We start from the raw sequence: 26,840 nt of genomic DNA, 5'->3' as shown, positions 1-26,840 counted from the left end.
ATGAGCACTGGTGTCCAGAGAGTGCCAGACAGCAACACCACCACTTAGAGAGATGGAGACACAGATACCAGCCCTTGGTACACACATAGAAGGATTGCCCAAAACAGTACTATGCCAGAAGCAGAGATAAAGAGACACAGATTGAGTACTGTACCCTAAGGCTCTGGTGTCCCTGAACAGTGGAGATCAATTGTAGCAAACAGTGGGGTTTTTCCCTACTTCCCTAGCATCTGGACAGCAACAGGTTCTCTATCCAATGGAGAAAAGTATCCAGCCACATGGCGCCCCTGCTTATCCTTTGGATACTCAGGGAGGGTTCCCAGTTATTCACGGGCCCAAGGGACACAGGAGTGTGCTGTTTGGACTGTGGAGCAGGAATCTGTGGTTGGAATTTCCAGAGCCTGGTCAATGACTGCGCCTGGGCTAGTGGCAAATGCAAAACCCACTACCTCTCTGGAGCAGAATATGCCATATGGGTGGATTGTAGCTCAGGAACCATCAAAGATGCCATCTGGTCTAGGGACATGTCCAGAAGCGTGCAGCTCACCACTCTCTCAGACTTTGCACTAATTTGGGCCAGTAGCCCGAGTGTGGCTCACAGCCTAGGGCCCCGCCTATTTGACTGATCTCCCCAGAGCCCGTTCACCATGTCCTGTGCTGCCTGCCAACCCATTCTTCATCCTCAGGCCACCCCACACACACCAGCTCCCACCTCCCTACCATCCCCCTCACTCCCTGCCTCCAAAGAGCTCGTGGGTCCGACAGGATTACTGCAGCCTAAGCCACATTAGTGAACCACTTGTTGTGCTATTATGACCCATCCCTTCGTATCTGCCCCAGCCTGGGGTTGTGACCAGGGCCAAGAGGAGCGTGAGAGGTGGTCAGAGGAATACGGGAGCATCCTGGGACCCCAGACCTTCTTAGTTGTAAGACCTGGTGCTCAGGGTGCTTGGGCCCATGGCCTGCCGTCCTGATGCTTTGCATGGCTGGGACCTTGGAGCCACTAGTTGTAATGCCAGGCAAAGAAGCCACCCTCTTCAGGTTGGAGGTGGTGGACGACAGTGAGCCCCTGGTGGACGGAGATGCGGCGGGGATCGGGCGGGGGTTCCAGCTGCCTGCAGAAGACATCATGAGGAGCTGGAGGTTGTGGCAAATGAGCAGCAGCAATAGGGGTCCTCCCAGGAGCTGAAGAGAAGACGGTGGAGGAGCAGGGTCAGGAAAGGCCCGGGAGATCGACTGAGCTTCCGGGGCAAGATGCACTGCAGGCACTGGCCACCCTGAAGGTGGAACTGAGGTCTGAGCATGAGAAAAACTGCAGGCCTACTTTCGGTTCATGCGCAAGAACCATCAGAGGAGGAAGCTTGACTTTGTTCAGAGGAGCACCATCATCCAGGGTATCCCTTGCTTCTGGGCCATAGCTGTATCCTTTCTGCTGCTCCTTGGAGTCAGCTGCTCGGGAGGAGGAGGAGGCACAGGAAACTTTTCCTTCCTCCCTACCCTGGCAGGTGCAGTTGCAGAGCCATCCATGGTCCCAATGCAAGGTGATCTTCTCCTTTCAGGACCACCCCTACTTCTTGAGCACGGTGAATCACTAAGTATAGTTACCTTGACATCGTTTGTAAAACATGGCTCCCGGGGTGAAGAGTGTGGGTGTGCAAGGGTGTGGATGATCCACCTATGGGATCCGCACCCATCTCCCCTGTCTCTCTGCAAGGTATAGGGCACATAATCCCACTCCTATCTACTGATTCTGGGGCTTAGAACGGGGAGCACCCAGCCACAGGCTGGACACCAGGAGCCTTAACTTTCTCAGCTGGTTGTCAGGCCAAAACTGCCCAGAATCGAACAGGATTGCTGAGGTGTGGTGGTTTGAGACCTGCACAGCTAACGATTGATTATGGAATTCTTGGCTGCTGGCTCACCTTGCTCGTTTTGCCAGCAGATCATCAGCAAAGATGTGTGGGATGATCCCCTGAAGTAGTACCCTGGGGAGGAAGGTTCTTCCATGAGAGTAACTGACAGAAACATAGTGGAGAGGAGGTGTGGAGGTGGGCCCTGAAGGCACAGTCGTGTAGTATTTAGGACACTGTCCCTTCCCAAATGGGGATGCTCAGACTCGTGCAAGCTGGCTGTGGAGCCTGAATTTGGGTCGTGCATGTGCAGGTGACCTCATGAGACTGTGGATTTGGGGATTTGGTGTGTCCATGAGTGAAGCAAGTGTACCTCAAATCAGCTGTGGTTGCAGTGCCAAAGTCCAGGTGATACTATTAGAGAGAGGGTGAATTAAGTATCTTTTTTCAGAATCATCCTTCATGGGTCCTGCCATCCCCTGGCTCCTGTTACTCACTGAGTTTGAGATTGCTTGGGCACTTCACTCCTTCCCCTTACCCTGGGAAGGCATATCATTGAAAGGGTGTCCTCTCTGGGGTCCCAGTGCACCTGTGTGCTGACTTTGGGATCTTCTGTGAATTTCCACATTCACCACTCGGCGTCTCACCACCACCACACATGCTGCACTGGAAGCAGCTTCAAGCTGCCTTGGGAAAATATGGAAGAGTTTGGGGAAGGTGGACAGGGAGCCCCAAGGGCAGGACATGGTGCCTACTGTCATCATTTCTGACATTGCAGGCCTCGGTCGTGTTAACCTTCTGAAACACCTGTGTACCTTGTTTGTGTTTGTGTCCCCGTGCTGAGCATGTGTGTGGACACATGCATGTGCTTGTGTCAGCTGTGTGTGTGTGTGTGTGTGTGTGTGTGTGTGTTTGTCCGGAGCAGATGCAGAGATGAAGGCGACAGGAGACGAGGTGCTGAGCAACCATAAGAGGAGGCACGAGCGCCCCCAGTCTGAAGATGGTTTGTCGCCAGATCTCTGCAGTGACCCTGTCCAGGATGGGAATGAGAAAAGGATGGCTAGTGATAACTCCCGACCATGGCTCCAGATATCTGCAATTAGGCCAATTACAAAACACACTCACCATTTCTACTATATTGTTGGGTGTGTTTCGACCAGGAAGAGGGGATACATGGTCTGAGGATTCACAAAGGGCCATTCAGGTGGGGTGGGGCTTTGAAACCACTGCCTGTTGGGCCTTCAGTCTGGGGGGCCATGGCCGGCCTGTTGAAATGGTGGACGTGGCTATGGCAAGACCCAGGATGGTGAGGAGGCTAAGGTCCTGCTGAATTGAGAAGAGACCTGAAGGAGAAAGAGGCATAGATTGCCTGCTGCACTGGAGACTTGTTCCACACACGTGAGAAGGAGAACTGGGAAGGTCCTGGGCCAGTGCTGCCCAGGAGCAGCCCATCAGCAAGTACAACCCCTCCCTGAGGGTGGCACACACTGTGACACAAAATGCGAGACATGCTAAAGTAAGCTGTACCTGCAAAACCACAGGCATCCTAGGAGAGACAGGGTGTGGGTGTGGCATGCCTACAGGCACTTCAAACCTGCCTCCCTGGAAGTGCAGAAAGGCGAGGAAAGTGCAGGTGGGTATACGTGTCTGACCCTCTGCCTGGATGAGCCTGTGAAGGAGGAAACGGGGAGGGAGCAAGGAAGGTGAGCTAATTGCATGTCCCAAGGGACCTCAGGAGAATGGGATACAGGGCAGCCCCTGGGGGCAGTTAGAGGCCTGCTGGTTTTCAGGGTCCAGGGTCTAGTCAATAGCAGTCCTGCCAAAGATACCCCATGGTGTGTACTATAAGTCCTGATGTGAATTCCTTCTTTCCTCTGGGGTCTTGTCCCTGTCTTTGGGGGCCTGAGGGGCAATAGTGTGTGTCTGCATCTGAGAGAGGATTCTGGCAGTCTCGCTGGAGCAAAATCTCTGATTTTGTCATAGGGGATCTGCACCAGGTGACACTCAGAAGGAAGCTGCCTTCCAGGTGACCATCTTGGATGCCCCCGGGCCCAACTGGGGACTGGCTTCCTTGGTACATGGGCTGTGTAGGCAAGCAGAGACACGTGCCTGTGGGGAGTCCTACCTGGGCCTAATGAGAGCAACTGAGAGTCTTGGCATTTAGCAAATCACTGTGGCTTGGGTGGTTCAAGCCCTCTTGGTGTATTTGAGATAGAAAAGCTGCTTTCTTCCCAAGGGAGGCATTAGCTGTGGTCCCAGAAAGTGAAAATTTCCAGGGCATCATCTGTTTGGGGACTCCATGTGCAAGGGTAGTGTTAAACAGAAGGGAAGACGTGTAGTGATGCCACCTTACCTTTATGGCCTCAGGTTCCACTCTTTGTATTGGAAGAGACCCTTTATCCATGTGCACCTTCTTCACAACATTGGATCAGACCCAGGCCTATCACAGTCTCTTGGGGCTCTTGGAGGCTCAGGCGTCTCTTTGGCCTTTTCCTGCTACATGGACATACCACTTGGGGGCACAGTATACAGGTGCACACAGAAAGCTACACAGATAGGAAGAACAGAGGGCCTCACTCACAATGTTGTGGGCCATAACGGGTGGTAAGCTAGCAAGAGGGCCACAACATTGACAAGGAATGACCTAGGTAGGTGCACACAGAGAAAGCGGTACTCCAAGTCAGCTGAGCCCAGAGGTCCTTGTTTTCTTGTCCCCTGAAGGAATGCTCAGGCAATGGATCAGGCCAACATACTGACTGGTATTGTGAAGCTGTCCAAGATGATGGGAGAATGAAGAACGCAAGCACATGTCATATAGCTGTTCATGGTGAGGGCTGCAGGTCGATCCTTGTCACTAGAAAATGCCAAGATTTTGTAACCTTTGAGGATAATTCACAGAGTTAGATGGAGAATGCAATGGCACCCAACTCCAGTACTCTTGCCTAGCAATTCCCATGGGTGGAGGGGCCTGTTAGGCTGCAGTACTTGGGGAGGCGAAGAGTCGGACACGACTGAGCAAATTCCCTTTCAATTTTTACTTTCATGCATTGGAGAAGGAAATGACAACCCACTCCAGTGTTCTTGCCTGGAGAATCCCAGGAACTGGGGAGCCTGGTGGGCTGCCGTCTATGGGGTCAACAGAGTTGGACATGACTGAAGTGACTTAGCAGCAGTAGCAGCACAGAGTTAGAAGTGCAAAGTGACATGATTAGTGAGCAAGTGAAAGAAAAAAACCAGGACAAAGAAAGTTGGGTGCTTACCAAAATTCATGTTCCTGGAGAAGAAAGCTTGTATTTCTGCATATGTGCAAGTCTCCTCTCAGGGATGTTACTGTGTACACAAGCATGTGTGCATATAGAAGTCCCTGCCAGTACGCTTGTGAGTATGAGCTGTCGGAATTGACCTAGCCAGGTGATGGAAGTTGGATAACGAATACATGAAGGTCTTAGGGAAACGTACATAGACTCTGGCCAGCAGAAGCACTGAAGCCAGGGAATTGATCCCCGTTATCTCACTGAGCAAACACGTTCTAAATGGAATCACAGTGGTGCACCCAGGATGCCTGGCAGAAAGGAGAGGCAGGAGGAAAGAGCCTGGGGAGTGTGCAGAGGAAAGGCCACTACACCTGCAGTTTATGAAAAGTAGAAAATGTACCTAATGACCTGGAATGAGAAACTGTATCTTATTTATTGAGATATCTAGCCAAGGAGATTTCTAGCCAAACAGCCAAAAGTGCTTCCTGGTTTCTTCTTGCTGCCTATGGTAAAAGATGAAGGAAAATTTTAAAAATAATAAATAAGAGAAGTACTATTTAAAAAGAAGACAGAACTTGCTAATTTGGAAGTTTTCCAGTCTTTTAAGATGATAGAAGATGCTAAAATTAATCGCTCTCAAGCAAGGTCATATCCAGGGCATTGAGATAAGGTGGTCTAAATATAATATTTTACACCACCTATAGGTCATTCTTATTTTTTTAAATAAACATTGTCTAAAGATGAATGTGACTGTAAAATTCTTTGTTAAGCCTCAGAAAGCTGGAAGGGGATGCTTCATGGCATTATTTAGGCAGGCCAATGCCCTCCAAAGAGTTTAGGGGTGTCACTCAGAGATCATTTCAGTCACACAATAAGATTTCTACCAAGTTTCAGGGTGTTATCCCTCAGCTATCTCAGCAGAAAACCAAGACAGAGGAGGACTTTTTATGAAAACATGTGTGATTGTGGCTTTGGAGTGGGGCGCTTTGCCACGAACACCAGTAAGATTATCAGGAGACACACCAACTTTTTAAAAGAACACACTTAAGTTCAGCTTGGACTGAAAGGACCAGAAATAATATAAAATAAGAGAGCTCTGGACTTCTACCTTTGACAAACAGGATGTAGGCTAGGGAGACTGTTTCACTGTAACCATATACTCCCCACCTTTCATGCAATGGAATCATGTCAGAGGGCAGAATTAAAAATTCAGAGACTGAAGCCTAGGAAGTTTCCAGGCCTTAAATCCTAATCAAAGGACTGCCAACAAAAACCCGTGGGATTTCAGAACTGCTACTATTGACTCCCATCTCCCCTCCCCTTTCTGGAACAGGAGTGTCTATAAAGTTTATCTATGCCTGACCCAGCACTGTATGTTGGCTGTAAAAGTGAGCAGATTAACTCATCTCTTTTACTCACAGATCATCAGGTTTAGAGGAACTACACTTGTATAATTTGAACTGATGTGTTGGAGAAGACCTGAGAGTCTCAAGGACTACAAGGAGATCAAACCAGGCAATCCTAAAGTAAATCAATCCTGCATATTCATTGGAAGGACTGATGCTGAAGCTGCAGTTCCAATACTTTTGCTACTTGACACGAAGAACCGACCCATTGGAAAAGACCCTAATGGGGGAAATATTGAAGGCAGGAGAAGGGGATGGAAGAGGATGAGATGGTTGGATGGCATCACCAACTCAATGGACCTGAGTTTGAGCATGCTCCTGGAGTTGATGGTGGACAGGGAAGCCTGGCGTGCTGCAGTCCATCGGGTCGCAAAGGGTAGAAAACAACTGAGCGACTAAACACTTGAGATATTGCACAAGTAGACCCTAATCCATACCTGAAACTGACTTAGATGACAAGGTCCTGAATACAACTTAATGCTATAATGGATAAATTATTTGAAAGCATTGGCAGGAAAATGCATTTTGGACATACAAGTATGTAAAAAATTGTGGCCATGTGTGTACCACCTTTCTTTCAAGGGTGGACCTTATATTCCCCTTCACATGTGGGCTGGACTTAGTGGCTCACTTCTAATGTTAGAATATTGTAGAAATGAAAATGAAAGTGTCTGAGACTAGGTCATAAAATGTACTGCAGCCTCCTTGCTCATCCTCTTGGATCACTCACTCTAGAGGCCTGCTTAGTAGTATCTTGAGACTACTCATGTAACCCAGTAGAGAGGCCCATGTAAAAGAACTGAGGCTTTCTCCCAACAGCCAGCAAGAAAACTGGTTTCAACAGTTATGTGAGTAAGCCATCTTGGAAGGAAATCCACCAGCCCGTGTCAAGGCTTCAGATGATGACAATCTCCTGAAACCCTAAGCCAGAACACTCAACTGAATTACTCCTGGATTCCCAACTTTCAGCAGCAGTATGAGATAATATTGTTTTAAGCTGTTAGTTTGGGATAATGTGTTATGCAGCAGTAGTTCATTAATGCACTGCCAACTTTGGTTCATGTCTTTATACCGGGGAGCCTGTCCATCTAGTCCAATCTAAGCCAGAATCTTCTACTTCAGTTTAGAAAACATACCTTACCCTTGATCTGCCCACCCTCAGTATCAGATCAAATTCCTTATCACTCACCTCAATATCTTATCAGCCTTGCCTAGCCTCAGCAATGATCCTCTCAGTTGAGCCAGAATCCACCCTCACATTTATGGCCCTCTTAATAAGTTTCCATTCACTGACACCCACTCTATTGTTGTTGTTCATTACAGTCTCCCAGTCTCTCTTTGCAACCCCATGGACCCACCCTGTTCCTTAGCTATAAATCCCAGTTGTGTCCCTACTGGAATCAGACTTAAGCTCAATCTCTCTCCCGTATTATAAGACCCCGCTGAAATACTCTTATTTGAATACAGTTTTTCTTACCACTTTTAGTGTTATGAATAATTTTTTAACATTTCCAAGTTCTGTTAGTAGGGATTATTCTCAAAGGAATAGTTTTATGCCTTTACTTTTTATACTATATTCATTTGGGGGAACAAATTTTTAGAATTAAAATATTTCATGTTTTTACCATACAAACAGAAAATATCTTTTAAAATATATTTATATATCCTAAAAAAATGTAGTAATCTGAAAAGGATGTGTATATAGACATGTCAGTGTATATACACACACACCCTCAGAGTTCCAAGGAAAACTTAATTCTCAGTAAACTATAAATTAAAACATTCAGCCTGCAAATAGTGAAATCTTTGGAATTAACTTGCCAAAAATCGTAGAGAATGAAATATTAGTTAAAAATGTATACATAAAAATATTTGGGATTTAGACAAAATTTGCTATTTAAATAAAGTTAGGTGAAGCCCTAAACCATTTATTTAAAAAAAAAAAGAAAGAAAGAAAGGGGAGGAGCCAAGATGGCGGAGGAGTAGGATGGGGAGAACACTTTCTCCCCCACAAATTCATCAAAAGAGCATTTAAACGTTGAGTAAATTCCACAAAACAACTTCTGAATGCCGGCAGAAGACATCAGGCACCCAGAAAAGCAACCCAACTCTTCAAAAGGAGGTAGGAAAAAATATAAAAGACAAAAAAAGAGACAAAAGAGGGAGGGACGGAGTTCCGTCCCGGGAAGGGAGGCTTAAAAGAGAGAGGTTTCCAAACAGCAGGAAACCTTCTCACTGCCGAATCTGTGCTGAGCTTTGGAAGCACAGAGGGCAACATAACAGGGAGAAAAAATAAATAAACAATTAAAACTCACAGATTGCAAGTCCTATGGTAACTCCCCCAGCGGAGAAGCAGCGCAGACGCCTGCATGCGCCATTAGCAAGCGGGGGCTGGGCAGGGAGGCGCAGCGCGGGCTGCAACGCTGAGAGTAAGGACCTGGCCTGAATACCCTGAGCGCTATCTGAGCGAAATAATTTGGGCTAGCAAAACAGACTGTGGGATATCTACCACGCGAAAAGCCAGCCCCAACCTAAGACACCGCCAGGCCCGCACACGGAACAAAGAACTAAACAGAGATAGCCGGCTGCAGACCTTCCCCCTCTGGTGACAGGCAACCAGAGCCAGAAGGGGGCAATTGCAGCCCCAGAGAGACATTATCTATAAAACTGTAAGCAGGCTTCTTTGCTAACTAAAACTTCTTGGGGTCTGGACGGTTAACATCTGCCTGAGAAGGTGCGCCGGTTTTACACCCAGATAACCGAGTGGCGGGGAGGCGATAAGTCGCAGCATTGGCGCTCGCCAAACACCTCATCACCTGAGGTGCTCGGACCTGGGAAGAGCACAAAACACAGGCCCAACTGAGTCTGCACCTCTGAGGACTACCTGAGTAGTGACTGACTACCTCAGCCACGTGATCTGTGCATGATCAGCCACATGATCAGTGTATGATCAGCCACGTGATCAGTGCATGCGCAGTCACGTGATCAGTGTATGATAGCCACGTGATCAACACATGATCTGTCACATGATCAGTGCCAATAAGACACATGATCACTGCATGCTCAGTCACGTGATCAGTTCATGATCAACCACGTGATTAGTGCATGATCTGCCACGTGATCAGTGCATGATAGCCACGTGATCAGTGCATGATAGCCAACTGATCAGTGCATTATCAGTCATGAAATCAGTGCATGATCTGTCACGTGATCAGTGTATAATCATCCACGTGATCAATGCCTGCGCAGTCACATGATCAGTGTATGATAGCCACGTGACCAACGCATGATCTGTCACATGATCAGAGCCATTAAGACACATGATCACTGCATGTTCAGTCACGTGATCAGTTTATGATCAACCACGTGATTAGTACATGATCTGCCACGTGATCAGTGCATGATAGCCAGGTGATCAGTGCATGATAGCCAACTGATCAGTGCATTATCAGTTACGAAATCAGTGCATGATCTGTCACGTGATCAGTGTATAATCATCCACGTGATCTGTGCATGCACAGTCACATGATCAGTGTATGATAGCCACGTGATCAACACATGATCTGTCACATGATCAGTGCCATTAAAACACATGATCACTGCATGCTCAGTCACGTGATCAGTTCATGATCAACCACGTGATTAGTGCATGATCTGCCACGTGATCAGTGTATGCTCAGTCACATGATCAGGGCCTGCTGAGCTGTGTGATTCCTGTCTGCTCCTCTGCTTGACAATTGCCAGCTGAGCTGCGTGATTCCTGCCTGTCATCTGCTTGACAATTGCCAGCTGTGCTGCGTGATTCCTGCCTGCTTAGCTGCTTGATTATTGCCAGCTGAGCAGCATGATTTGTCACAGCTGCGCTCCATTATGCTCATGATTATGTTTGCTCATGATTATGCTCATGATCACTGAGCATGCAGTGATCCAGCTGAGTGCCTGAACCTGAGCGGCTTGGACCTGGGAGGTACATGCAGCCCAGGGCCAGCCTTGGATTGTTCCTGGCAGAACAACCTAGGGCTCGAGCAGTGTGGGCAGGGAGGCTACACACGCCGTGAGCGGGGCAGACCCAGTATGGCTGAGGCACTGCGAGGGCACGCCAGTGTTATTTGGAGCATCCCTCCCTCATTCCCCACAGCACGACTGAACAAGTGAGCCTAAAAAAAAAAAAAAAAAAAAGTTTCCTCCACTGTCCCCTTTGTGTCAGGGCGGAAACCAGACACTGAAGAGACCAGCAAACAGAAGAAGCTACGACAGAGGGAAACGCCCTGGAAGCTACAGGCAATAGATGAAAACCCTGTGGTTACTACGGACTACATAGGAAGGGGCCTATAGATCTTGAGAAATATAAGTCGGACCAAGGAAATAGCCAAAAATGAACTGAACCCCCAATACTCACAACAAAACCAGAAAAAGTCCTAGATATATTTTTACTATTTTTACAATCATTCTTTCTTTTTTTTTTTTAAAAAAATTTTAAGTCCTCTATTGTTCCTTTAATTTTCACTTTTATAACCTATTACTTTGCAAAAAAAAAAAAAAAAAAAAAAACCCCTATTTTTTCTTCTTCAGCAAACTTCATATATATATTTTTATAACTTTTTGACCTTTTTTTTTTTTTTTTTTTTCTTTAACATTGTATTTTTGAAATTTCAAACTCTACTCTAGTTTTTCAATTTTAGCTTTTTGGTATATGTTATCAATTTTGTACCTATAGTTTTTTTTATAATTTCTGTGACTTTTTTTTTTCTGTTTCTTTCTCTTCTTCTTTATATAACACTGTATATCTGAAATTCCAAACTCTACTCTAGATTTTTAATTTATGCTTTTTATTATTTGATATCAATTTTGTACCTGTATTTTCTTTATGATTTTTGTGATACTGTTTGTTTTTGTTTGTTTTCTCTCTTTATATTTTTTCTTCCTTTTTTAACATTGTATTTTTGAAATTCCAAACTCTACTCTAGATTTTTAATTTTTGCTTTTTGGTATTAGTTATCAATTTTGTACCTATATTTTCTTTATAATTTTTGCGACCTTGTTTGTTTTTTTTTTGTTCGTTTTTTCTCTTTCTTTTCCTTCTTCTTTTCTTTAACATCGTATTTTTGAAATTCCAAAATCTACTCTAGATTTTTAATTTTTCCTTTTATGTATTTGTTACCAATTTTGTACCTTTAAGAACCCAATCTTCAGGACCCATTTTTCACTAGGGAGCGAGATTACTGGCTTGACTGCTTTCTCTCCCTTTGCACTCTCCTTTTTCTCCACCAGGTCGCCTGTGTCTCTTCCCTAACCCCTCTCTACTCTACCCAACTCTGTGAATTTCTGTGTGTTCCAGACGGTGGAGAACACTTAGGGAACTGATTACTGGCTGGATCTGTCTCCATCCTTTTCATTCACCCCTTTTATCCTTCTGGCCACCTCTGTCTCCTTCCTCCTTTTTCTCTTCTCTGTATAACTCCGTGAACATCTCTGAGTGGTCCAGTTGTAGAGTGCACATAAAGAAGTGATTACTGCTACCCCACTCTCTCCACTATTGATTCCACCTCATCTCATTTGGGTCACCTCTAACTCCCTCCTCCCACTTCTCTTCTCCATGTAACGCTGTGAACCTCTCTGAGTGACCCTCACAGTAGAGAAACGTTTCATCTTTAACGTAGATGTTTTATCAATGGTGCTGTATAGAAGGAGAAGTTTTGAAACTTCTGTAAAAATAAGACCAATAACTGGAAGCAGGAGGCTTAAGTCCAAACCCTGACTCCAGGGAACTCCTGACTCCAAGGAACATTAATTGATAGGAGCTCATCAAACGCCTCCATACCGACACTGAAACCAAGCACCACACAAGGGCCAACGAGTTCCAGGACAAGACATAACAAGCAAATTCTCCAGCAACAAAGGAACACAGCCCTGAGCTTCAAAATACAAGCTGCACAAAGGCACCCCAATACCATAGACATCTCATAACTCATTACTGGACATTTCATTGCACTTCAGAGAGAAGAAATACAGCTCCACCCATCAGAACACCGACACAAACTTCTCTAACCAGGAAACCTTGACAAGCCACCTGTACAAACCCACACACAGTGAGGAAAAGCCACAATAAAGAGAACTCCACAAACTGCCAGAATACAGAAAGGACACCCCAAACTCAGCAATTTAAACAAGATGAAGAGACAGAGGAATACCCAGCAGACAAAGGAACAGGATAAGCGCCCAACAAACCAAACAAAAGAGGAAGAGACAGGGAATCTACCTGATAAAGAATTCCGAATAATGATAGTGAAATTGATCCAAAATCTTGAAATTAAAATGGAATCACAGATAAATAGCTTGGAGACAAGGATTGAGAATATGCAAGAAAGGTTTAACAAGGACCTAGAAGAAATAAAAAAGAGTCAATATATAATGAATAATGCAATAAATGAAATTAAAAACACTCTGGAGGCAACAAATAGTAGAATAACAGAGGCAGGGGATAGGATTAGTGAATTAGAAGATGGAATGGTAGAAATAAATGAATCAGAGAGAATAAAAGAAAAACAAATTAAAAGAAATGAGGACAATCTCAGAGACCTCCAGGACAATATTAAACGCTACAACATTGGAATCACAGGGGTTCCAGAAGAAGAAGACAAAAAGAAAGACCATGAGAAAATACTTGAGGAGACAATAGTTGAAAACTTCCCTAAACTGGGGAAGGAAATAATCACCCAAGTCCAAGAAACCCAGAGAGTCCCAAACAGGATAAACCCAAGGAGAAACACCCCAAGACACATATTAATCAAATTAACAAAGATCAAACACAAAGAACAAATATTAAAAGCAGCAAGGGAAAAACAACAAATAACACACAAGGGAATTCCCATAAGGATAACAGCTGATCTTTCAATAGAAACTCTTCAAGCCAGGAGGGAATGGCAAGACATACTTAAAATGATGAAAGAAAATAATCTACAGCCCAGATTACTGTACCCAGCAAGGATTTCATTCAAGTATGAAGGAGAAATCAAAAGCTTCTCAGACAAGCAAAAGCTGAGAGAATTCTGCACCACCAAACCAGCTCTACAACAAATACCAAAGGATATTCTCTAGACAGGAAACACAAAAATGGTGTATAAATTTGAACCCCAAACAATAAAGTAAATTCCAACGGGATCATACTTATCAGTAATTACCTTAAACGTAAATGGATTGAATGCCCCAACCAAAGACAAGGACTGGCTGAATGGATACAAAAACAAGACCCCTACATATGTTGTCTATAGGAGACCCACCTCAAAACAGGAGACACATACAGACTGAAAGTGAAGGGCTGGAAAAATATTTTCCATGCAAATAGGGACCAAAAGAAAGCAGGAGTAGCAATACTGATATCAGATAAAATAGACTTTAAAACAAAGGCTGTGAAAAGAGACAAAGAAGGTCACTACATAATGATCAAAGGATCAATCCAAGAAGAAGATATAACAATTATAAATATATATGCACCCAACACAGGAGCACCACAGTATGTAAGACAAATGCTAACAAGTATGAAAGGAGACATTAACAATAACACAATTATAGTGGGAGACTTTAATACCCCACTCACACCTATGGATAGATCAACTAAACAGAAAATTAACAAGGAAACACAAACTTTAAATGACACAATAGATTAGTTAGACCTAATTGATATCTATAGGACATTTCATCCCAAAACAATGAATTTCACCTTTTTCTCAAGCGCACATGGAACCTTCTCCAGGATAGATCACATCCTGGGGCATAAAGCTAGCCTTGGTAAATTCAAAAAAAATAGAAATCATTCCAAGCATCTTTTCTGACCACAATGCAGTAAGATTAGATCTCAATTACAGGAGAAAAACTATAAAAAATTCCACCATATGGAGGCTGAACAACACGCTGCTGAATAACCAACAAATCGCAGAAGAAATCAAAAAAGAAATCAAAATTTGCATAGAAACGAATGAAAATGAAAACACAACAACCCAAAACCTGTGGGACACGGTAAAAGCAGTCCTAATGGGAAAGTTCATAGCAATACAGGCACACCTCAAGAAACAAGAAAAAAGTCAAATAAATAACCTAACTCTACACCTAAAGCAACTAGAAAAGGAAGAAATGAAGAACCCCAGGGTTAGTAGAAGGAAAGAAATCTTAAAAATTAGAGCAGAAATAAATGCAAAAGAAACAAAAGAGACCATAGCAAAAATCAACAAAGCCAAAAGCTGGTTCTTTAAAAGGATAAATAAAATTGACAAACCATTAGCCAGACTCATCAAGACACAAAGGGAGAAAAATCAAATCAATAAAATTAGAAACGAAAATGGAGAGATCACAACAGACAAAACAGAAATACAAAGGCTCATAAGAGACTACTATCAACAATTATATGCCAATAAAATGGACAACGAGGAAGAAATGGACAAATTCTTAGAAAAGTACAACTTTCCAAAACTCGACCAGGAAGAAATAGAAAACCTTAACAGACACATCACAAGCACGGAAATTGAAACTGTAATCAGAAATCTTCCAGCAAACAAAAGCCCAGGTCCAGACACCTTCACAGCTGAATTCTACCAAAAATTTAGAGAAGAGCTAACACCTATCCTGCTCAAACTCTTCCAGAAAATTGCAGAGGAAGGTAAATTTCCAAACTCATTCTACAAGGCCACCATCACCCTCATACCAAAACCTGACAAAGATCCCACAAAAAAAGAAAACTACAGGACAATATCACTGATGAACAGAGATGCAAAAATCCTAAACAAAATTCTAGCAATCAGAATCCAACAACACATTAAAAAGATCATACACCATGATCAAGTGGGCTTTATCCCAGGCATGCAAGGATTCTTCAATATCCGCAAATCAATCAATGTAATACACCACATTAACAAATTGAAAAATAAAAACCATATGATTATCTCAATAGATGTAGAGAAAGCCTTTGACAAAATTCAACACCCATTTATGATAAAAACTCTCCAGAAAGCAGGAATAGAAGGAACATACCTCAACATAATAAAAGCTGTATATGACAAACCCATAGCAAACATTATCCTCAATGGTGAAAAACTGAAAGCATTTCCTCTAAAGTCAGGAACAAGACAAGGGTGCCCATTTTCACCATTACTATTCAACATAGTTTTGGAAGTTTTGGCCACAGCAATCAGAGCAGAAAAAGAAATAAAAGGAATCCAAATTGGAAAAGAAGAAGTAAAACTCTCACTATTTGCTGATGACATGATCCTCTACATAGAAAACCCTAAAGACTCCAGTAGAAAATTACTAGAACTAATCAATGACTATAGTAAAGTTGCAGGATATACAATCAACACACAGAAATCCCTTGCATTCCTATATACTAATAATGAGAAAACAGAAAGAGAATTTAAGGAAACAATTCCATTCACAATTGCAACGGAAAGAATAAAATACTTAGGAATATATCTACCTAAAGAAACTAAAGACCTATATATAGAAAACTATAAAACACTGGTGAAATAAATCAAAGAGGACACTAATAGATGGAGAAATATACCATGTTCATGGATTGGAAGAATCAATATAGTGAAAATGAGTATACTACCCAAAGCAATTTATAGATTCAATGCAATCCCTATCAAGCTACCAACAGTATTCTTCACAGAGCTAGAACAAATAATTTCACAATTTGTGTGGAAATACAAAAAACCTCGAATAGCCAAAGCGATCTTGAGAAAGAAGAATGGAACTGGAGGAATCAACCTACCTGACTTCAGGCTCTACTACAAAGCTACAGTTTATCAAGACAGTATGGTACTGGCACAAGGACAGAAATATAGATCAATGGAACAAAATAGAAAGCCCAGAGATAAATCCACGCACATACAGACACCTTATCTTTGACAAAGGAAGCAAGGATATACAATGGATTAAAGACAATCTCTTTAACAAGTGGTGCTGGGAAATCTGGTCAACCACTTGTAAAAGAATGAAACTAGAACACTTTCTAACACCATACACAAAAATAAACTCAAAATGGATTAAAGATCTCAACGTAAGACCAGAAACTATAAAACTCCTAGAGGAGAACATAGGCAAAACACTCTCTGACATTCATCACAGCAGGATCCTCTATGACCCACCTCCCAGAATACTGGAAATAAAAGCAAAAATAAACAAATGGGACCTAATTAACCTTAAAAGCTTCTGCACATCAAAGGAAACTATTAGCAAGGTGAAAAGAGAGCCTTCAGAATGGGAAAAAATATTAGCAAATGAAGCAAGTGACAAACAACTAATCTCAAAAATATACAAGCAACTCCTACAGCTCAACTCCAGAAAAATAAATGACCCAATCAAAAAATGGGCCAAAGATCTAAATAGACATTTCTCCAAAGAAGACATACAGATGGCTAACAAAACATGAAAAGATGCTCAACATCACTCATTATCAGAGAAATGCAAATGAAAACCACTATTAGGTACCATTTCACACCAGTCAGAATGGCTGCGATCCAAAAGTCTACAAATAATAAATGCTTGAGAGGGTGTGGAGAAAAAGGAACCCTCTTACACTGTTGGTGGGAATGCAAACAAGTACAGCCACTATGGAGAACAGTGTGGAGATTCCTTAAAAACCTGGAAATAGACCTGCCTTATGATCCAGCAATCCCGCTGCTGGGCATACACACTGAGGAAACCAGAAGGGAAAGAGACACGTGTACCCCAATGTTCATCGCAGCACTGTTTATAATAGCCAGGACATGGAAGCAACCTAGATGTCCATCAGCAGATGAATGGATAAGAAAGCTATGGTACATATACACAATGCAGTATTACTCAGCCATTAAAAAGAATACATTTGAATCAATTCTAATGAGGTGGATGAAACTGGAGCCTATTACACAGAGTGAAGTAAGCCAGAAGGAAAAACACCAATACAGTATACTAACGCATATATATGGAATTTAGAAAGATGGTAACAATAACCCTGTGTACGAGACAGCAAAAGAGACATTGATGTATAGAACAGTCTTATGGACTCTGTGGGAGAGGGAGAGGGTGGGAAGATTTGGGAGAATGGCATTGAAACATGTAAAATATCATGTAATAAACGAGGCACCAGTCCAGGTTCGATGCACGATACTGGATGCTTGGGGCTGGTGCACTGGGACAACCCAGAGGGATGGTATGGGGAGGGAGGAGGGAGGAGGATTCAGGATGGGGAACACATGTATACCTGTGGCAGATTCATTTTGATATTTGGCAAAACTAATACAATTATGTAAAGTTTAAAAATAAAATAAAATTAATTAAAAATTTAAAAGAAAGAAAGAAAGACTCTGTATCATGTGATAACCTATATTGGAAAAGAACCTTAAAAAGAATAGATATGTATCTGTATAATTAAATCACTGTGATATACATCGGAAACATAACATTGTAAATCAAATATATTTCCATAAAAATTTGTAAAGAAAGCTTTTAAAATACAAGGTTATAAGGAAAAAATCATAAAGAAAGTATAAGGTATATATGAATTGAAACAAAAATAGAAAACAACAAGAATAAAGCTTGTTGGGATAATAAAACAAGAGCTGCTTATTGGAAAAAGAAAATCAGAAACACTGATACAACTGTGTCAAATCTAATAAGGGGAAGAGGAGGTTAATTCTAATACTAGAAATGAGAAATGGCATGCGGTTCTGAAAGGATAATGTTCAACTCTGAGTGGAATTACTTTTCTTTCAGGAAAGATCCAGTCAAGCAAAAACCTGGGGAAAGAAAGGGAAAGAAAGAAAGAGGAAGAGAGTCAGGGGAAGAAAGGAAGAAAAGGAAAGGAAGGGAAAAGAAAGAAAAGGAAATGTCTCAACAGATGTTGTAAACTCTCCAATAAAACAATTTTCTTTAAAATCTAAAAACAGAAACAGAAATTCATTATGCCATATCCTCATTGCATTTGATGGTACTAAGAACAAGAAAACCCATTTACACATCACTGTTTAGAATTTCTGGCCAACACAATAAGATTATTAAAAAAATAGAAATAGAAATAGAAATATGCCATGTTATTTGTAAAAATGTGGACAGCAGAAATATTTTTTAAAAAACATTTTATTTCTACAAATAGTAATTTTACTTAGAATGTTTTGGCAACATTAATAAAACAATAAAATTTACCTGAAAGAACAAGCAAAGTAGACAAGGAAATTCACAAAGGGCAATAACAAAATAGTGATTTTGACAGATATTCAATACATTTGTAAACAAAACAAAGTGTTATTGCCTGAAAAAAATACAGAGTTATCAACAGAAAAACAGAGGAAGCTCCTGAAAGAACTCAACTCACTATTAACTGCCAGGGACCAGCCCCAGCTGATCCAGGGTATTCGAAGGAGAGAAGGCCTAGGCGACTATTTATATGCTAATTAGAGATATAAAAATCAGAATGAGGATAGCTCAGTAGGAAAATTCAGTGGAGAAAAGAGGCTGAGTAGCTTGGTTTATGCGGGAGACCAATAAAACTTCAAGACAAGAAGTTTGCACCACTTATGTAGGCCGCAGGCGCCCTCTTGAATAGCGAAAGGTGCCCCACCCTAGACACCTTCTCGAGTGGGTCTTAGAGGCCCAGGCATAATTAGTAAGCTTGTGGGTTTCGCGCTCCAGATGGAGACTCAGCTGGAAGTTAAAGGGAAGAATGACATGGGGAGACCAAGCGCTGGTGAGCAAGGCCCGTAGCTTTATTTTCAACAGGGGTTTTTATACCCTAAGTTACACATAGAGGACAATAGGGGATGCAAAGTCAGCAGTCTTTGATTCTTATCAAAAACCAGGGCTTCTTTCCTGCAAATGTATCATATACAAATGGTTTAGGTGTTTACATCATCTTCTGGCAAGAAGGCCTACTAACATTTTATGACTCTTGACAAGGACTTATCAACAAAGACTTATTTTCTCTAAGAGTAATTATTTTAAGGTTTGGCGCCATCTTCCAAAGATAAAATTGCATTCCTATAGGGTGGATGTGTAATGGGTTTACAACAAAGGAAAGAATTTATTACCTTAAGGGTCTGAAGTTACTAACACCAAGGCCACTGCTTATTTTTTCTACATACCAACTATTAATTAATACATATTCAAGGATACTATTCAGGGGATGTGAAAACTTGGCAACAAACATTGACTCATCAATGAAATCCCTTACTAGTCTTATTCTGACAGTTTCTAACTCTCTGAGAGGCTCTAAGCTATTTGAATATCTTAAGCTTCCTGTGCCTCTGGAGGCTGGAGACTGTAAACAATCGTATGCATAGCTGCAGCAGTCCGGGTAAACTTGTCAGGCGAGTTAGAGAACCATCTGAGGGGTTTGGATTTAAACACTCCTAATTGCCCAGGAACTTTATTAATTGGAGCTGTAAGTTAACTCTTTGACAGAGAGAGCGAGATGGTGGTAGGGGACAGCCCCCAGTAAAGTCAGAGGTGAGAGCACAAAGCAATAAAGTAGGCAGACTCTGGTTTTTTGGGGGAAGATACTCGAGAATATCTGGGGAGACTCCCAAGGCTCAATCCTGCCTTTGCATATGCCGAGCCTCCTTCCTCATGACCTTTGTCACGAGCGGAATGTCTCTCGCTGGCTCCCAGCAATTAACTATATTTTATATGCAGGCAGAGAAACTGACTCAAGTTAATTCTAAGAAGAAAAGCCCTGATGTTATTATCTCTTCTCAGTTTGTGTGTGTGTGTGTGTGTGTGTGTGTGTGTGTGAAAAGTAGGAAATTTAGGCTGGACAGGTAAGAAGAGGGTAGAGACTTAAAGTGCCTTTAAGGAGGAGGAGGTAATGGAGGGGGTTGAGGGTTTCATTGTGTGATTTGAACAGCACTGGTGAAGCTCAAACAAGGGAGGTAGCAAGCCATGCAGGCCTAGGGGAAGACCATTTCCAGAAGAACAACAGTTGCAAAGTCTTTGGATCGGGAAGAAATGGAATTTGCTTGAAGAAAAGCAAGGCCAGTGTTGCCAAAAACAGGGCACCAGTGGGGAAAATAGTAGAGTAGAATGACAGAGAATGGAAGAGAGGAAGTAGTCAGGGACCATATCACTGGAACCTTTTTATTTGGCAATAAATACAACTTGTACTCCTTACAAGCATACTTCAGAGCAAACAACAGTAACTGTGTTCAAAATACTAAGCAACAATAAAAACATATAAATAAAACATTTCATATTTTTACTATAGAAATAGAATAAAGGAGATAAGAATGCAATAGTCTGCACATTTATTTATACATAGAGTTTTCACCTGAGAGACCAGAACACAAACACACACACACACACACTTTATACACCTAAAAGTGGTTTAAGCTGACACTTTGCAAAGTGCTTTGGCCCAAGCAAATTAACTGAAAAGGCCTAGTAATATATTCAAAGTGCAAATCAATCAATCAAGCATTGAGTACATAAATACAATCTACTTGTATTTGAATTTACACCCAGGAAATTACCTAAAATGGAGACAATAGACTTACTACAGCTTAGTCATTCTGTAGTCCTTCCTCTTCCATTCTGAGACGGATGCTAACACCTTGGTGATTACCACTTTCCAGCATTTTGTGAAAGCTTAGAGCATTTAAATAAATTGTGGAGGGGGAAAAAAAGTAGTGGGGAGAGACAAAGAGGAGGAGAAAGGAAGAGGAAATGGAGAGATTTCTCCTGGCATAGGTATATAGCCAGGATCCCAGGTTCCTTGAATGGTGCACAGAGATTGCTAGGTACCTGTGCCAGAAGTGGAGAAGGTATGACATTCAACTCCAGGAGGAGACTCAACTCCAGGAACCCACAGAGGAAGCCAAGTGTGCGGATGTTCAGGAACCAATACTTAGATAGTACCCCGCAGGTCTGTGAAAGAGCCCTTGGAGACCACAAGAAAAAAAGGTTTCCACAAGTGTAATCACAGACTAGATAGTTGGATAGAGTAGAGGAAGGATAATAACTCTATGACCTGATAATTACTGAAAAAAATGAGACAATTCCTGTACATCAGACTGTGTCAAGTAAGACTGAAAATCAGTATTAGTTTCATAAAATGGGAAAATACACACACAAAGAATTAGCTATTAACTGCAATACATTCGGGTACAAGGCAAGATAAGATACAAAACTGAAATCTTCACATGTTCAATTAGGGTAAGATACATGTAACTGGAAAAGGTAAGGAAAAGTTCTATAGAGGGTTTAATCACCCTGGAACCTTTGTATCCACTACATTTACTATTCTCAGACAACTCCATTGTAGCTTAAGGGTAAGAGAACTAAATTTAGCCCAATTCATAAACTGAACAGATTCCCTGTGTTTGATCCTTTTCAGTTAAAACTATGGGTCCAGTACAAATCAAACTGGATGTCAAGGCTTTTTTCCTTGGGAATCTTAACTTGCTTTACTACTGTGACTGAGACAGATATGGCTACTTCACTGTGACTAAAGGCTAGCCAAATGGGAAAGGGGATGGAATGAATCCAATTCCCCTTTTGATCACTCATCAGGAGGTCCACAGGCACCAGACCTCATTCTATTAACTATCTCTGCTTCTCCAACTGCAGTCAATGATAACACAGGGCCTGCTTGATACTTGTAGGGGCCTCTCACCAAACACAGGCATTTTAACAGTTGGCTTCCTTGAGATGTCCCTGGGCTAGGTAAAGACACTCTGAGACAGTGTTCCTTCTGCCTTGGCTCCATGCCTAAAGTGAATGCATACCTCTTCCTCCAATGGGACAAGAAGCCACAGCTCTCCACTGACTAAATCCCGAGTCTGGTCCAAACACATCATAGCTTCTCCATCAACTTCTCCACACCAGGCTTTTGGTAGCCAGGTTATCTTAAATCAGCACAATAGAGGCACTTCGGAGAGTTCAGCAGCACAAGGGACCATATCATAACAAAACCATTTCAATCTGGCTATATAGTTAATACTGAGATCTTCAAGGCATGAAAACAGTTGAAAATTACAATGCTAAAACACTCTACAGATTATATTTATAGTAGAGCTTTCAAACTTACAAATAACATGAAATACAAAAATAGGTTGTTACTTTTCCTTTCTCCACCTCTTTCGTTCTCTCTCTCTCTCACACACACACATGAACACATACTTTTTAGTGTTAAGACAATTGTATGAAAAACAGGTAATATATTTTTAAATAACATCTCAATATTCAAACAAAACTATACTTCATGTATTTAAAACAAAAACATAAATTATGCATTGGTTTGTCTATATTATTGAATAATGCTATAATTGAATTTTTTTGTTTGTTTTTTTTTAATTTTATTTTATTTTTAACTTTACAATATTGTATTAGTTTTGCCAAATATCTAAATGAATCCGCCACAGGTATACCTGTGTTCCCCATCCTGGACCCTCCTCCCTCCCCATACCCTCCCCCTGGGTCGTCCCAGTGCACCAGCCCCAAGCATCCAGTATCGTGCATCGAACCTGGACTGGCGACTCATTTCATACATGATATTATACATGTTTCAATGCCATTCTCCCAAATCTCCCCACCCTTTCTCACATGGAAGCAACCTAGATGCCCATCAGCAGATGAATGGATAAGAAAGCTGTGGTATATATACACAATGGAGTATTACTCGGCCATTAAAAATAATACATTTGAATTAGTTCTAATGAGATGGATGAAACTGGAACCTATTATACAGAGTGAAGTAAGCCAAAAAGAAAAACACCAATACAGTATACTAACGCATATATATGGAATTTAGAAAGATGGTAACAATAACCCTGTGTACGAGACAGCAAAAGAGACACTGATGTATAGATCGGTCTTATGGAATTTATTGTTTTTAATGGAGTTTATAACTTTGAAATACATGCTTCAGACTTACTTAAAGTAGAATTAACCGGGTTTTTGGGCCTCCTACTTTTAGATTTGGGGGGTGATGGTTCAGAATCAGATGCATTCACAGTAATGGATGCTACTTCCACCAATCCTGGTTGAAGGGGTTCCAGCGATACCTGAATAACAACTTTTGTTTCAGGAGGTAATCCTTCTAGCTGCTTAGGCTTCTTAAACATTTGATGACACTGGGTGTTGTGCTCCCTTTTCTCTTTACAAGTTAAAAACTGTAGCCAACATTTGGAACACTGGTGAAAACTCTTTGCCCAGTGCTGTCTATAATGACATATGTATAGTGTTGCAGTTTTAAAAATTTGGAGACAAAAGGGGCAAAGTAAATTCTTAGTGTTACTATGGTATGCTCGGAAATGTGCATCCACATCTGCAAAGAATGATGATCTGTAACTGCAAACCTGGCATACATAGGGCATTTCACCAGGCTTGTGATTGTCTTTCATGTGCTGTAAGAGAACCTGATCTGCCTCAAAGGACAATTCACAGATTTTACAGACTGTGCAGGGCTCCTAGGAAGTGTGGACACTTTCAATGTGACATTGCAACTGGAAGGGAATAGGAAACAGGTGGTAGCAGTGCTGGCAGGTGGTGTGGTATTTCCAGCTGTCACCTCTCAGCCTCTCAAGTTCCAAATGGTGCTTCATGTGATTCATAAACTCAACATTTTTTAGAACTTTCAAGCAGCTGCGGCATTTAAAGGCTGTGTGAGTTTTAGGTTCTTGCTCCCCATCTCCTATATGCTGTCCATAGTAGAAGTCATGAAGTAACACAATCAGATTGCCTTCTGTGGGATCAGCAATCTTATTTTGACTTGATGCACTTGGAAAGTCAGTTTTTGTCAATCCATTTCCCCCTAAAGGACTTACAGGCTTGCAATGAACATTGTCCTTTGGAAAAGCTGTTGGACAAGGTTCTCCACTCTGAACGTGGCTTAATGAGGTATGAACACTGTCTGGTGTGCTTTGCTGAGTAGTCACTGTATGAAAAATACCTGAAAGGGACAAAGCTAAAGAATGTTCTCCTATAATTCCATCACTGAGTGTAGGCCTTTTGGGACTTGTGCTATTTGTTTCAGAAGTGGAAAGTCACTTTGATACATGAGGACTTTTATTCATAGCTCCTGCAGAAACTGCTGTTTCTACTGGATGCTGCAATGAACTTGTGAAGGTAATCAAAGGAGAACATAATTCTGAAAAGCTATTAGGTGCTATTTGTGGAGAAATATTTTTATAATTCGCTTTGGACAAAGGCTCAATAATAATAAAAATATCTGTTGATCTTGATTCAGAGACAGAAACTGGCAAGACAGTCTTTGCTTCTGATGTAGGAGTCACATGACTAACAGGCTATAATTTTGAGCATTGTCTTTCCTGAAGTGACCATACCTATTTCGCCTTGAACAAGAACCTGGGGTAACTCTGTTCAGTATGTTTGAAACGACTGGTTTTGAATTTGAGGTCATCCCAACAAAGATCACATCAGCATCTTCATTTACATGTTCCACTCCAACCAAGATCAGTTCAGCATCTTCATCATCTATTTGTTTGGTTTCTCCCTCGCTTTTCTGTGGGTCTGGCTCTTGTTCTTCTTCACATGGCATACATGGTGGTTCCATATTTTAAATACTTTTTTGCTTTTGGAGGGTGTGACCACAAGTCCCAGTGCTTCGTTTAAATAAACTGCCACCTAGGTATATATATAATACATAGTTAAGTACAGAAAAATGTGCTATTTGGTTATCTCCAAAACTCTAGGGTAGTTATTAACATCCTTTTCTTACAGATAAAGATACTGAGCATTAAAGAGGCTAAATGACAGCTGAAAAACTTATGACTACAAGTCTACATGACTTAAGAATCATAGCTTTGTTCCATGTTGATTTTAATCTCTTCTAATTAAAAAAAAAGAAAAAAACAGACCACCAGCACTGATCATTAGGAGAAATCACATGTAAAGGACGAGTATTTTTATAGCTGCACTATTGTACACTGTTTAGAAACATGGACTTTGGAGTCAAAGAAGATTAAGTTGGAATTCTAAGTTAGTCACACACCAGCTGCATCTTTTTGGGCAAATTTATAACTTTTAAATGTGTTTCCACACCTTAAAGACAAACATGCTTATTTCTTAGACTTAAGGTTAAGCTCTTTTAAAAAAGCGTCAGCTATTTAATGACATCTTGTTTTGTAGTAAAACTGGAAAAAAAAAAAAAAAAAACTTATCTTAAATGGACATTACATCTGATTCACACAGACTAATTTCCTAAATGTTAATACATAAAATAGGTAGCAAATTCAAATATAAAGTATCTATACATAGTTAACAAACAGCATAATTCAATGTCAAGCACTTAACACAGGCCTAGGAAATGGAGAATGAACTCTCTTGATAATCTCACCCCCAAATCCACACTGATATATCCTAAATTTCTCCCTCTAATCCTGACTAAACTTAAATCCCACAATGCTTCATCCTTCATTCCACATGTCTCTTCCCCACATAGCAGGCAAAGTCATGCCAGTATTTCTCTAATACCAATATCAGACAGACATCACACACACACACACACAAACGGATATCCCGTATAAAAACAAATGCAAGAGTCCTCAACAAAATACTGGCAAACAAAACCTAACAACATATAAAAAAAGCTTTTATACCATGATCACGTGGGATTTATGGAGGTATGCAAAGTTGGTTCATTATATGAAAGTCAATCAACATTATGCCATTTTAATACAATAAAGGACAAAAAAACACATCTGCCTGCAGAAAAAGCATTTCCCTGAATCTAGCACCTTTTCATAATAGGGGTTAAAGTAAAAAACGTAATAATTAAGAACAGAAGAGAACTTTCTCAAAGGGTACCTGTAAAAGACCCACAGCTAACATCATTCTTAATAATGAAACACTGAAAGCTTTCCCTATAAGATTGGGAACAACACAAGGAAGTCTATTCCACACTTTGGTTCAATATTATACTGGCAGTTCTATAACCAGAGCAATCAGGTAAGAAAAAGGAAATCTTGTTGTTGCTTAAAAACAAAACAAAACAAAACAAAAAACAAACAAACAAACAAAACCAGCCTTCAGAATGGAAAGGAAAAAGTCAAAGCATATTGGAGATACTGTATTTTTATACATAGAAAATCCCAAAGAAACCACAGGTATTAGAATTAATAAAAAGCTTGAAGAATACAAGATAAATATTTTAAAAATCCATCACATTTCTATACAGTAGCAACAAATGTTCTGAAAATGAAGTCAAGTAAACACTTGACTCTACATTAGCATTAAAAAGAATAATTAGGATGTCAGAAAGAGAAAGACAAATATCATATGGTATCACTTACATGTGGACTGTAAACTATGACACAAATGAACTTATCTGTGAAACAGAAACAGAC

The 26,840-nt window shown here is 41.3% G+C and overlaps 1 pseudogene; it reads right to left on the bottom strand.

Annotated features, from left to right (window-relative positions):
- Nucleotides 1-1,003: 1,003 nt before the first annotated feature.
- Nucleotides 1,004-25,033, bottom strand: LOC138987040 (zinc finger protein 280B-like; annotated as a pseudogene).
- Nucleotides 25,034-26,840: the final 1,807 nt, after the last annotated feature.

Source organism: Bos mutus, unplaced genomic scaffold (assembly GCF_027580195.1).
Source record: "Bos mutus isolate GX-2022 unplaced genomic scaffold, NWIPB_WYAK_1.1 CTG497, whole genome shotgun sequence".
Taxonomy (NCBI): Eukaryota; Metazoa; Chordata; class Mammalia; order Artiodactyla; family Bovidae; genus Bos; species Bos mutus.
This window is presented reverse-complemented; position numbering and strand designations above follow the sequence as displayed.